Source organism: Schistocerca piceifrons, chromosome 2 (assembly GCF_021461385.2).
Source record: "Schistocerca piceifrons isolate TAMUIC-IGC-003096 chromosome 2, iqSchPice1.1, whole genome shotgun sequence".
Taxonomy (NCBI): domain Eukaryota; kingdom Metazoa; phylum Arthropoda; class Insecta; order Orthoptera; family Acrididae; genus Schistocerca; species Schistocerca piceifrons.
In genome coordinates, this window is record NC_060139.1 from 658,625,035 (window position 1) to 658,634,575 (window position 9,541).

The 9,541-nt window shown below is 42.7% G+C and overlaps 1 pseudogene; it reads left to right on the forward strand.

The window, feature by feature from the left end:
• The first annotated feature begins 8,004 nt into the window (after positions 1 to 8,004).
• Positions 8,005 to 8,122, forward strand: LOC124778490 (annotated as a pseudogene).
• Positions 8,123 to 9,541: the final 1,419 nt, after the last annotated feature.

Consider the following 9,541-nt stretch of genomic DNA (forward strand, 5'->3'; position numbering starts at 1 on the left):
TAGCACGTCCAGTGAGGTATCAAGAATGTGAGCAATCACTCATTGCTATAGTATAGGCTAGGGCAGAGAGAAGCGGTTTCCAACAAAGTAAACGATGAGAGACACTGTCGCTATCACTTATTAAACAGGAATGGTTCAGAAAATTACAACTATATCTAGTGAAATGAATAGGTTGATGCAGCTCCAGTCCGGCACTATCACTAAGTTGCCAAACATTCTCCGAATAGCACTTAAGATAAAAATCTGTCTGTGTGTGTGTGTGTGTGTGTGTGTGTGTGTGTGTGTGTGCGTGTGTGTGTGTGTGTGTGTTCCGAAAGAACAGACACTACGAATCGAAATATACAGCCTTGTTAATCAATTAAAGATTGAAGGACAGATATCCAGACTGTCTAGCGCATTGAAATAGAACAACGGCCTCAGATGAAAATTTGTGCCTGATCAGGTTCGAACCCGGATTCGTAGTGTCTTTCCTTTCGGGCATTCCCGATAGAGCCGCGCATGTGGTATGCGGCAAAAATGGGAATTCGCGTCTGACGAGGAGCATGTGTAGATAGGTGCTGAAAAGAAGTTGGCTGCTGCGTCCCGACAGTGCCCACCGTCGGAGGTTCGAGCCCTCCCTCCGGCATGGGTGTGTGTGTTGCCCATAGCGTAAGTTAGATTAAGTTAGATTAAGTAGTGTGTAAGCTTAGGGACCGATGACCTAAGCAGCTTGGTCTCATAAGTTCTTACAACGAATTTACAAAATTTTAAATCCAAAATCTGCATCTCGGTTCTTACAATAGTGCAATAAGTGCACACTGGTTAACTGTAACTGAAGAGAGACTCCAACTCGGATTGTGGTTAAGAGCATAATAACTGAAATTGTGAATATATTTCTGAATGAATGTTTGTTATGAATTTTTCCGTCACTGTTATAAGTTATGTTCCACAAGGAACGCACGCCATTGGAGGCGGCAATCTGTATTTTATTTTACCTTAATTACTACTTCAATTTTTTTCCACAATTTAAAGGTATATATGGGTGCAAACATGGAATACATGGGAATAATGCAGCTGTTCAGTAACAGGTATGGTGGAGGCATTGAGGCCAGGCCTCGGATCTTCGACCCCTGCCCTCTTTGTCTCCGCCTACCTGGTGCTGAAAGTCATCTCAAACTTAAAAAAAAAATAATTGTGCAGTGAACAGCATGTCTGTCTAGTAAGCAGGAGGTCCAGGTTCGAAGCCCAGTCGGTCACAAATATTCATCTGCCGTCTTAGCTGTATTTCAAGGCGCTGTGACAGTGTGGACGTCTGGCTTGTTCTGCTGAAGAACTTGATGCCCACAAGTCCTTAAATAAGAATCTCCCAGCGAGAGTAATGCATGAAAGGAGACAGACTGTAGGGCAAAAGAAAGGTCAGCTCCCTGCTTTTTGCGTTTCCGATAGCGCCTACGATAAGAATCTTGTGTCATATTAAGCTTCACAAACTTAATCTGTTTGTTTTTTTACTTCGTACTAAAATAAAAGTTATGATATGAGAAGAGGAAATGACTGATATGCTTCTCAGGAACTTTAGTTTTTCATGTTTTTTTCTCACAAGGGCGTTAATATGAGAAGAGGAAATGAAATATACGCTTCCAAGACATAATATTTCCTTGTGTGCTACTACTGCATACATGAAAGATCTGCAGTTAATTTTTGTATATTGGATAAATTTTGATATCACCTCACATTCCTTTGTGAGAAGGTTCCTATTTTCTTGGGATTCAAATAGAGTGGACATTTCATCACTGGGTAATATTCGGATGACTAATGACATGATACCCGTTGCAATTGCTCCATGGCACCTGTGAGTAGAGTCTCACGTTGGTTACTATAAGAACACGCAGGCAGTGATATCCGCTCACTGCAGTCAGAGCCAAGGTGATTTCTTTCTGTTTATATTGAAGCGTCTACTGCAGTGTCCTCGCTCAGCCAACATAAACAAATCGCGGCGGCATTGGGCACTGCTAATCGCTGCACTTGTCGCGAGCCTCGACAACAAGAGCGCACTGTTTCTGCTAACGACACTATGGAGTTAATACATCTTACTTAACGTAACGTAATATGCAGGTCGTGAGTTGGGTAAAAATTCAGTTTGTAACTTCCCATCGCATTAAAATACTTTACAGTCATATTTGATGCAATATTTATTGTTGGTTGTCTCTCTAACGTTAATAGTATTGATTCAGAATGTGCGTGAACACGAAAACACACACACACACACACACACACACACACACACACACACACACACAGTCATTGATTCCAGTGAGGGTGACAACTACTGTGTGTTGAACAACACATGCACCAGTCAGTTCCTCAGTTGGTGTCGAGTGGATGACATTTTTCAATTACCTTGCATTGCAAGAATTGTAAGGAGGGGACTGAAAGTAAATGGACTTGTATCTAAAGAGCTGCGAGCAAAGCAAAGCTTGACCGACTATCAGATAATTGTCCACATGGGTTTTGTGGACGAGTATACTTTTAGTAACCAAACCAACCACGATCATTACGTAAGATTTCTCGAAGGCGTAGGGGCATTGTTTTCATTAAGTCGTCGACAGTGTAGCGTGGTGGTTTACTTCCCACCATACGTTTTCTATATTCGTTCAAAGGTCGCTTGCATTTGTAGGTCCACATGGCAATGACCTTGTTACCTCTGCCCACATATTCTCTAACTGGTTGATTTTCGGTGATCGTGGAACAAACGCCAACAGCTTTATCCTCTCTTGGCCCTGAAACCAATCTCGCACTGCCCTGCTATGATGGATGGGGCTCTGCTCCTGTAAATAAACTGTTATCTCGTTCGTTCATATATTTATATTTAAATAAAATATTAGTAATAAGCACATTGTATTATTATTTTTCACAGTGTTTAAGAATTCAGGCCCTGTCATAAATAAGTGATCTAGATTCAACCGTCCGATTAAGAATGTGGTTTACCCAGTCTATCAAATGATGAGAGTCGTATTCGGATATCCACATTAAGCCTGACTGGCTGAATCCGATTAGAACGATCTGGTATCGAAATGAAATTACAGAAATCGGATAATTTGAACGTCTGTATTGCAACAATGCTGCGCACATAAATTCCTATGATGGAGTAACAGGTAGCAACTGTCCAAGAAACAGTGAGAAATATGTCTACTAGCAGCAATGTAACGTAATTATAACCCATATTTATGTGATTAAAATACTGAGTCGAACAATACACATCTATTTCAGTGATGGGAAGATGCACCATATCGGATTTGCTGATGACATAATGACAATAATATTAATAATAATCCCGTGGGGCGGATAGGGGAAACCCTCCCCCATATGGGTGGTACCGAGGAAATCAAATACTTGGGGTGAACCAAATACTAACACAATCCTCAACGACTACTCAATCCGTTGAACTCAAAATCCACGCACGTCTGAGTGAAAACCACCGCTACTCTGGTCACCGTCTGTTAGCTCAATGAGCTCGGCTGAAAATATTTGCTTCCAAAGGCTTCAACACCCTCTGGTCCTGTCCGGTCCTGGAATCACCCAGGCCAAACCAATGAAACACAAGCAAACATGAACTGTGGAAACTGTCGACAGGCGGCAGTTGGAATTTCGGATTCTGGGGAGGCCAGGTTCGCACGGCAGAGAATATCGAAGATCTCTGGTAAATTTCCCTACAAGCAGAAAACATGCATTTGAAAACTAAGCATCGGTACATTGATCCAAGCACGAAAACTAAATAATCTCACAAAAGAAGTCGACCAACAAAAAATTCTCATCCTTGCCCTTCACGAACCACGACTCACTGACAGTGAAACATTGCATTGCGGAACCCATTGCATCTTCAAGAGCAAAATACAACAAAAGGTAGCGAAAGGCGTACCAATCTTCGGCATTGCTTTTCTCGAACACAGATCTATCATCAACTCTGTCAAAGAAATCACACCCATCAACAATCGACTTATGACTATGCTCATTCAGAGCCCCAGTAAAAAATATACACTCATCAATGCACATGCCCCCACCAACATCGAAAATAAGAAAAACACCAAAAATGTCGAAAAATTCTGGAACACACTCGAAAATGATATGAGCAAAATTCACCAAGATGACGTGAAAATACTAATGGGAGTCTTCAACTCTCTATTTGGAACAGAAAAAACCTGTAGAAAAATCATTGGTACAAATTCAACATACCGAAACGCTTAGACCAACGGCACACGTCTGACTGACATTTGCCAACAATTCAACTACAAAAGGATGTCTTCCCACTTTAGAAAAAACCAGTTCCCAGGTAACCAGGTGCAAGCTGCTTTCGTTCGCCTTTCGAGACTCGCTGAAAGCCAGATTTTTAATTCTTTTGTGGCTGAGCTACAAGCAGGCAGATACAAACTCAATAAGGGAATCGTAAGATAACGCTCGAGCAAAATTCGGCTTGCTGCTTACAGTAACGCTTAGTCTTAGAGCGGAAACCTTTCGGTACTGCCAATTTCATAATGCCACGTTTGTTTTCTGCCGACATATATTTTGTTGTTGTGAATGCATAATTTTATCTATGAAATGCCACATTTTCATAATACTTGCGAATGATACAGGAAATGAAGTAAATACAGATCTTTTTGAAGTATAAAGTCGGTAATATCCTACTAATTCGTGTTAAAATAGGATCAATCGTCTTACAGACACTTAATGCTTCGGTACAGCCTGGAACCGCGCGACCACCACGGATGCAGGTTCGAATCCTGCCTCGGGCATGGATGTGTGTGATGTCTTTAGGTTGGTTAGATTTAACTAGTTCTAAGTTCTAGGGGACTGATGACCTCAGAAGTTAAGTCCCATAGTGCTCAGAGACCTTTGAACCATTTTTGAACTTAATGCTTTATTAAGATGGACTGCCGTCGTGATGTTTCTGTAGTAAGCTGAATTTAATTTGTATTAGTAAAGTGAATATTTTATTTCCATTTTCCATTAGTTTACTAAACGCAACAGTAATCATCAAAGAGAAATTAATCAGCAACTGAATTTTCTTTCACGATATCTACAACAATCTGACAATGCAACAGTTGTTTACAAATTCTACGCCCGTAGAAACCTACTTGTTTTAACGATGTCATTAAACCAGTCTAGTTTTAAGAGTATTTTCGTCTAGAAATGAATTGCCTTGACGGTTGATCGATCAAGAGCGGGAAAGGTAATATTTTTCGAATATATGACGAGAGGGACAAGTGCTTGAGAGAGGACTTCCCTATCAATTCAAGTGTCTGAGAGGCGACTTTCCTATCAATCTCCTGGATAGTTTTGTTTCTGAAATCAACAGAGCGAGGTATCATGCAGTAGCACAGGTGATGTAGTTTTGTTGCTCGACTTTCTTACACTGCGACCGAATGGTGTCTCAGTTGTTGACAACAAATTCCAGCTGTGCTGAACACACCCCTTGGGGCAGAATTCGTAGTCCAAAACACACTTATGGAGCTATCAAATGTAAAATATTATGTTCACACTACACTTTACTCTAGTCTACGTCTTTTGGTGGGGCTCAGTCTTTCATTTCTTCTTAGGAAATTAACGATAAAGGCATCATAACACGTCACCAGTAACAGTACTGCATAGGAATGCTCAATGAGCGACCTGATGACGTTCAATAATAGTCACTCCGTTGATTTTTGTTGTTTCCAATTAGAGCATGCTGTACTCCTACAGCAGACTTCTGAACTTTGCCTGTTGAATGCAAATGTCGCATGATGGTAAAATGGTAATCAGTCACATATATCAGTAGTCGAGATTTCCTTAATGTGGAAAATCATTCATGCCAGAATATCTTTTTCTGGCGTACTTTTCCCAAAGGCACTCGCTCCACGCACAGTTCAAATCTTTCTAGCTGCCTCCTCTACATTCACCCCTCTGTTATACCAAAAGTAAACGTTGTGTTGCAGATGTTACTCCTTTTTCCACTTGCGACTCAATTTTACAAGGCTTAACTGTAGTTCATGATTTTCAAGTATGCAAAATCCAATGCGTAACTGCAAGATGATAACTAGAACTTCAAATTCGAAAATGGCATTGATACATACACTGACAGCGTGGCGCCGCCTTCACATGGGCGGCACCGGATTTCAGGCGGCGGTTGGCGTCTGGCCGGTGGCCGGTAGCCGCTGCAGCGCGAGGAAACGCTCGAGCGTAAGCTGTTATGATCGCGACGCAGCCACGAGCTGTCCTGCGGAATTGTTTCTGGAATACTTGTTATTGCGGGTGCGTAGAATGTTACGCGAATTGTCTTCGATGTTCAATCAGACTCTTCACTTTACACCGAAATGTGATAAAAAAAACAGTTGGACGCGAACATGCGACTCCAAGTTCAGAATGCACGACGGTTACCGCAAAACCACAGGCTCACTTCCTCCTAACACTTCCCCATCTTACAGTGTTGCCAGACTGTGCAGACGGCCGGACTTAGAGTTGTCAGGGGCGGTCAGTTTTATTGGCCACCTTAAGTGAACGACTCGGACTTAGTCTCTGTGGCGGCCGGCCGGCGGTCAGTTTTTATGTATGAGACTGTACAATGTAAGATGATCAAACTCGGCATTCGTAAGGAGTTGTTTTGTAAAGCCCTGAAAAAGTTTTCATAGGACAAATGGACTAGAAGTTAAGTAGCTCGGCTTTGGAAGACGAGACCTTTTTTTTCAGCTTGCTACGCTATTCATTGTTTCTCAGCTCTTTAGTTCGTCTTACAAGTCAGTCTAACATTGCTACAAATAGTTTTTACCCGAACCCGGATGATTCTGCAAAGATCTGCATAGATTTCTCACAGACAGCTTCACTGTATCATACACAACGAGGTAAATTCACAAGGACATGTAATACGAAGAAACCGATGGACGTGTGAGAGTCTTGCGTGAGGATTCCTGGGAACTGACTGCTACAGCGAATATCATATCGCCGTGCGGTTCTAGGCGCTTCAGTTTGGAACCGCGTGACCGCTACGGTCGCGGGTTCGAATCCTGCCTCGGGCATGGATGTGTGTGATGTCCTTAGGTTAGTTAGGTTTAAGTAGTTCTAAGTTCTAGGGGACTGATGACCACAGATGTTAAGTCCCATAGTGCTCAGAGCCATTTGAACCATTTTTGAATATCATATCTTACGGTGCATTTTCACCACTCCACGCGCGGACGCGATACAGCTGCAAAAAGTTATTTTGGCCTTTTGTAGCGAAACGTTGCGCGGAACAAGCACGAAAAGAGTGAGGACCACGCCCGTTTTCTTCAGCGCATTCCCTCTTCATGCCCCATTTTGATGGCCTTTTCTTACCAATAACACAAAAACGAATACTTTTTGTAGCAATCGATGAGGTTCGTTCACTGTTTTGTGATAACAAACAGCGACGTTTGCACAGCATGAAATGAGAGATGCAAAGCCCTTTCATGAAAAACAAGCTGGTTTTTGCTTAGAGATGGTGGTTGTAGCTGCAACAACCGGTTTTTAGTCACCGGTTATTTCATTCTCAGCGTAACCTGACTGCTAAAGTCGCTCAAAATAACCTGTTTCAGAAATAACCAATTTTCGGTTTTTTAATGCTGTTGTTTCCAGTAATAAACGTTGACGTCGAACGAATATTGAAAAATTGTAAGACTCCCCAGACTTTTGAATTATACGTTTCAAAACACATAGAATCAAAATACCAAATACATTAGGTAAATAAATGGAAACTTAGTCCGTCTACCGTTCGCTGCTTTTCTCGAAAAGTAATGGGAGATTGAATACTACAAAAAAAGTACTAATATTCTCCTATTCATTCTAATTTTTTGAAAACTTGCTCAAAAATCATGTTGTAATTGAGGATCGCACCCCTATTTGGGCATTACGAACAGTCAATGCTAAAAGCTGAAAACTGACAATTCAGAACTCTGTTTTTCGTGTAAGTTTCCGAGGGCACATTATGTAGACGCCGGTAGAAGATAAGCAATATTCAATTTTTATTACGCTGTAAGAGGAAGAGCCAACGGCCTTGCCACAGCGGTAACACCGGTTCCCGTCAGATCACCGAAGTTAAGCGCTGTTGGGCTGGGCTAGCACTTGGGTGGGTGACCATCCAGTCTACCGAGCGCTGTTGCCAAGCGGGGTGCACTCAGCCCTTGTGAGGCAAACTGAGGAGCTACTTGATTGGGAAGTAGAGGCTCCGGACTCGTAAATTGACATACGGTCGGGAGAGCGGTGTGCAGACCACAAACCCCTCCATATCCGCATCCAGTGACGTCTGTGGACTTAGAATGACACGGCGGCCGGTCGGTATCGTTGGGCCTTCATGGCACGAACGGACGGAGTTTAGTTTAGTTTAGTTTAGTTTAGTAGTAAGAGGAAGAAAGACGCATGACGAAGGAACTATCAGAATGGAACGAAAATCGGTGATGTACATTTACAGACAAATAAATGATTACAGTTACAGAAGTGTTAGATATTCATTCAAGAGGAAGAACTTCAGCAAGTCAGCAACGCTTTGGCCCACCTCTGGCCTTTATGCAAGCTATTATTCGGCTTGGCACTGATTGTTAGAGCTGTTGGTTGTCCTATTGAGGGATATTGTGCCAAATTCTATCCAAATGGCGCGACAGATCGTCAAAATCCCGAGCTGGTTGAAGGGTCCTGTTCATAATGCTCCAAACGTTCTCAATTGGGAACAGATCCGGCGAACTCGCTATCCAAGTTATGGTTTGGCAAGCAAGAAGACAAGCAGTAGAAACTCTCGTCGTGTGCAGGCAAGCATTGTCTTGCTGTAATGTAAGCTCAGGATGGCTTACCATGAAAGGCAACGAAATGGGGCGTACTGCTGTGCTGTAAGGGTGCCACGGATGACAGGGGCCCTGCTATGAAATGAAATGGCACCCCAGACCATAACTCCTGGTAGTCGAGCTGTATGGCTGGTAACAGTCATGTTGGTGTCCCTCTGTTGTCTGAGGCGTCTCTAGAGACACCTTCACTGGTCATCGAGACTCAAAGCGAAGCGGGACTCATTACTGAAGACAGTTCTACTCCAATCAATGAGATTCCAGGCCCAATGTACCAGACACCAAAGCAGCCGGGCATGTTGCTGTACAGAGGTCAATGATAGTCGGCGCAAGGGGCGCAGTGAGTTCAGCCCGCTTTCTACGAGCTGTCTATTATTGGTGCTTGTGGTCACTGAAGCCACAGTTGCCCGTCGGGTCGATGATAATGATGAATCGACAGTTATTAGTTCCTCTCTGACGATTGATCGGTCCTTGCATTCTGTCATCTGCCTCTGTCGACCACTACCTTCTTGATGCTGTGTTTGGCCATGGTTTATTCATTACATGTTTCTTTCAGAAACAAGGTTTCATGTTCCACTAGATGATTTTTGCCTACTTCCCGAACATGTGATGATCGAAGAGGGTTTGCAGTTGTTCCTCTCTGTGACGTATAGGTGGAGATTTACCGATTTCATCGAAGTGGTTCATTACCTCTTGGGACAAATTTGTAATGCTGTCGCTGAAGGCGTCTATGTAATTTTCTTTTTTTT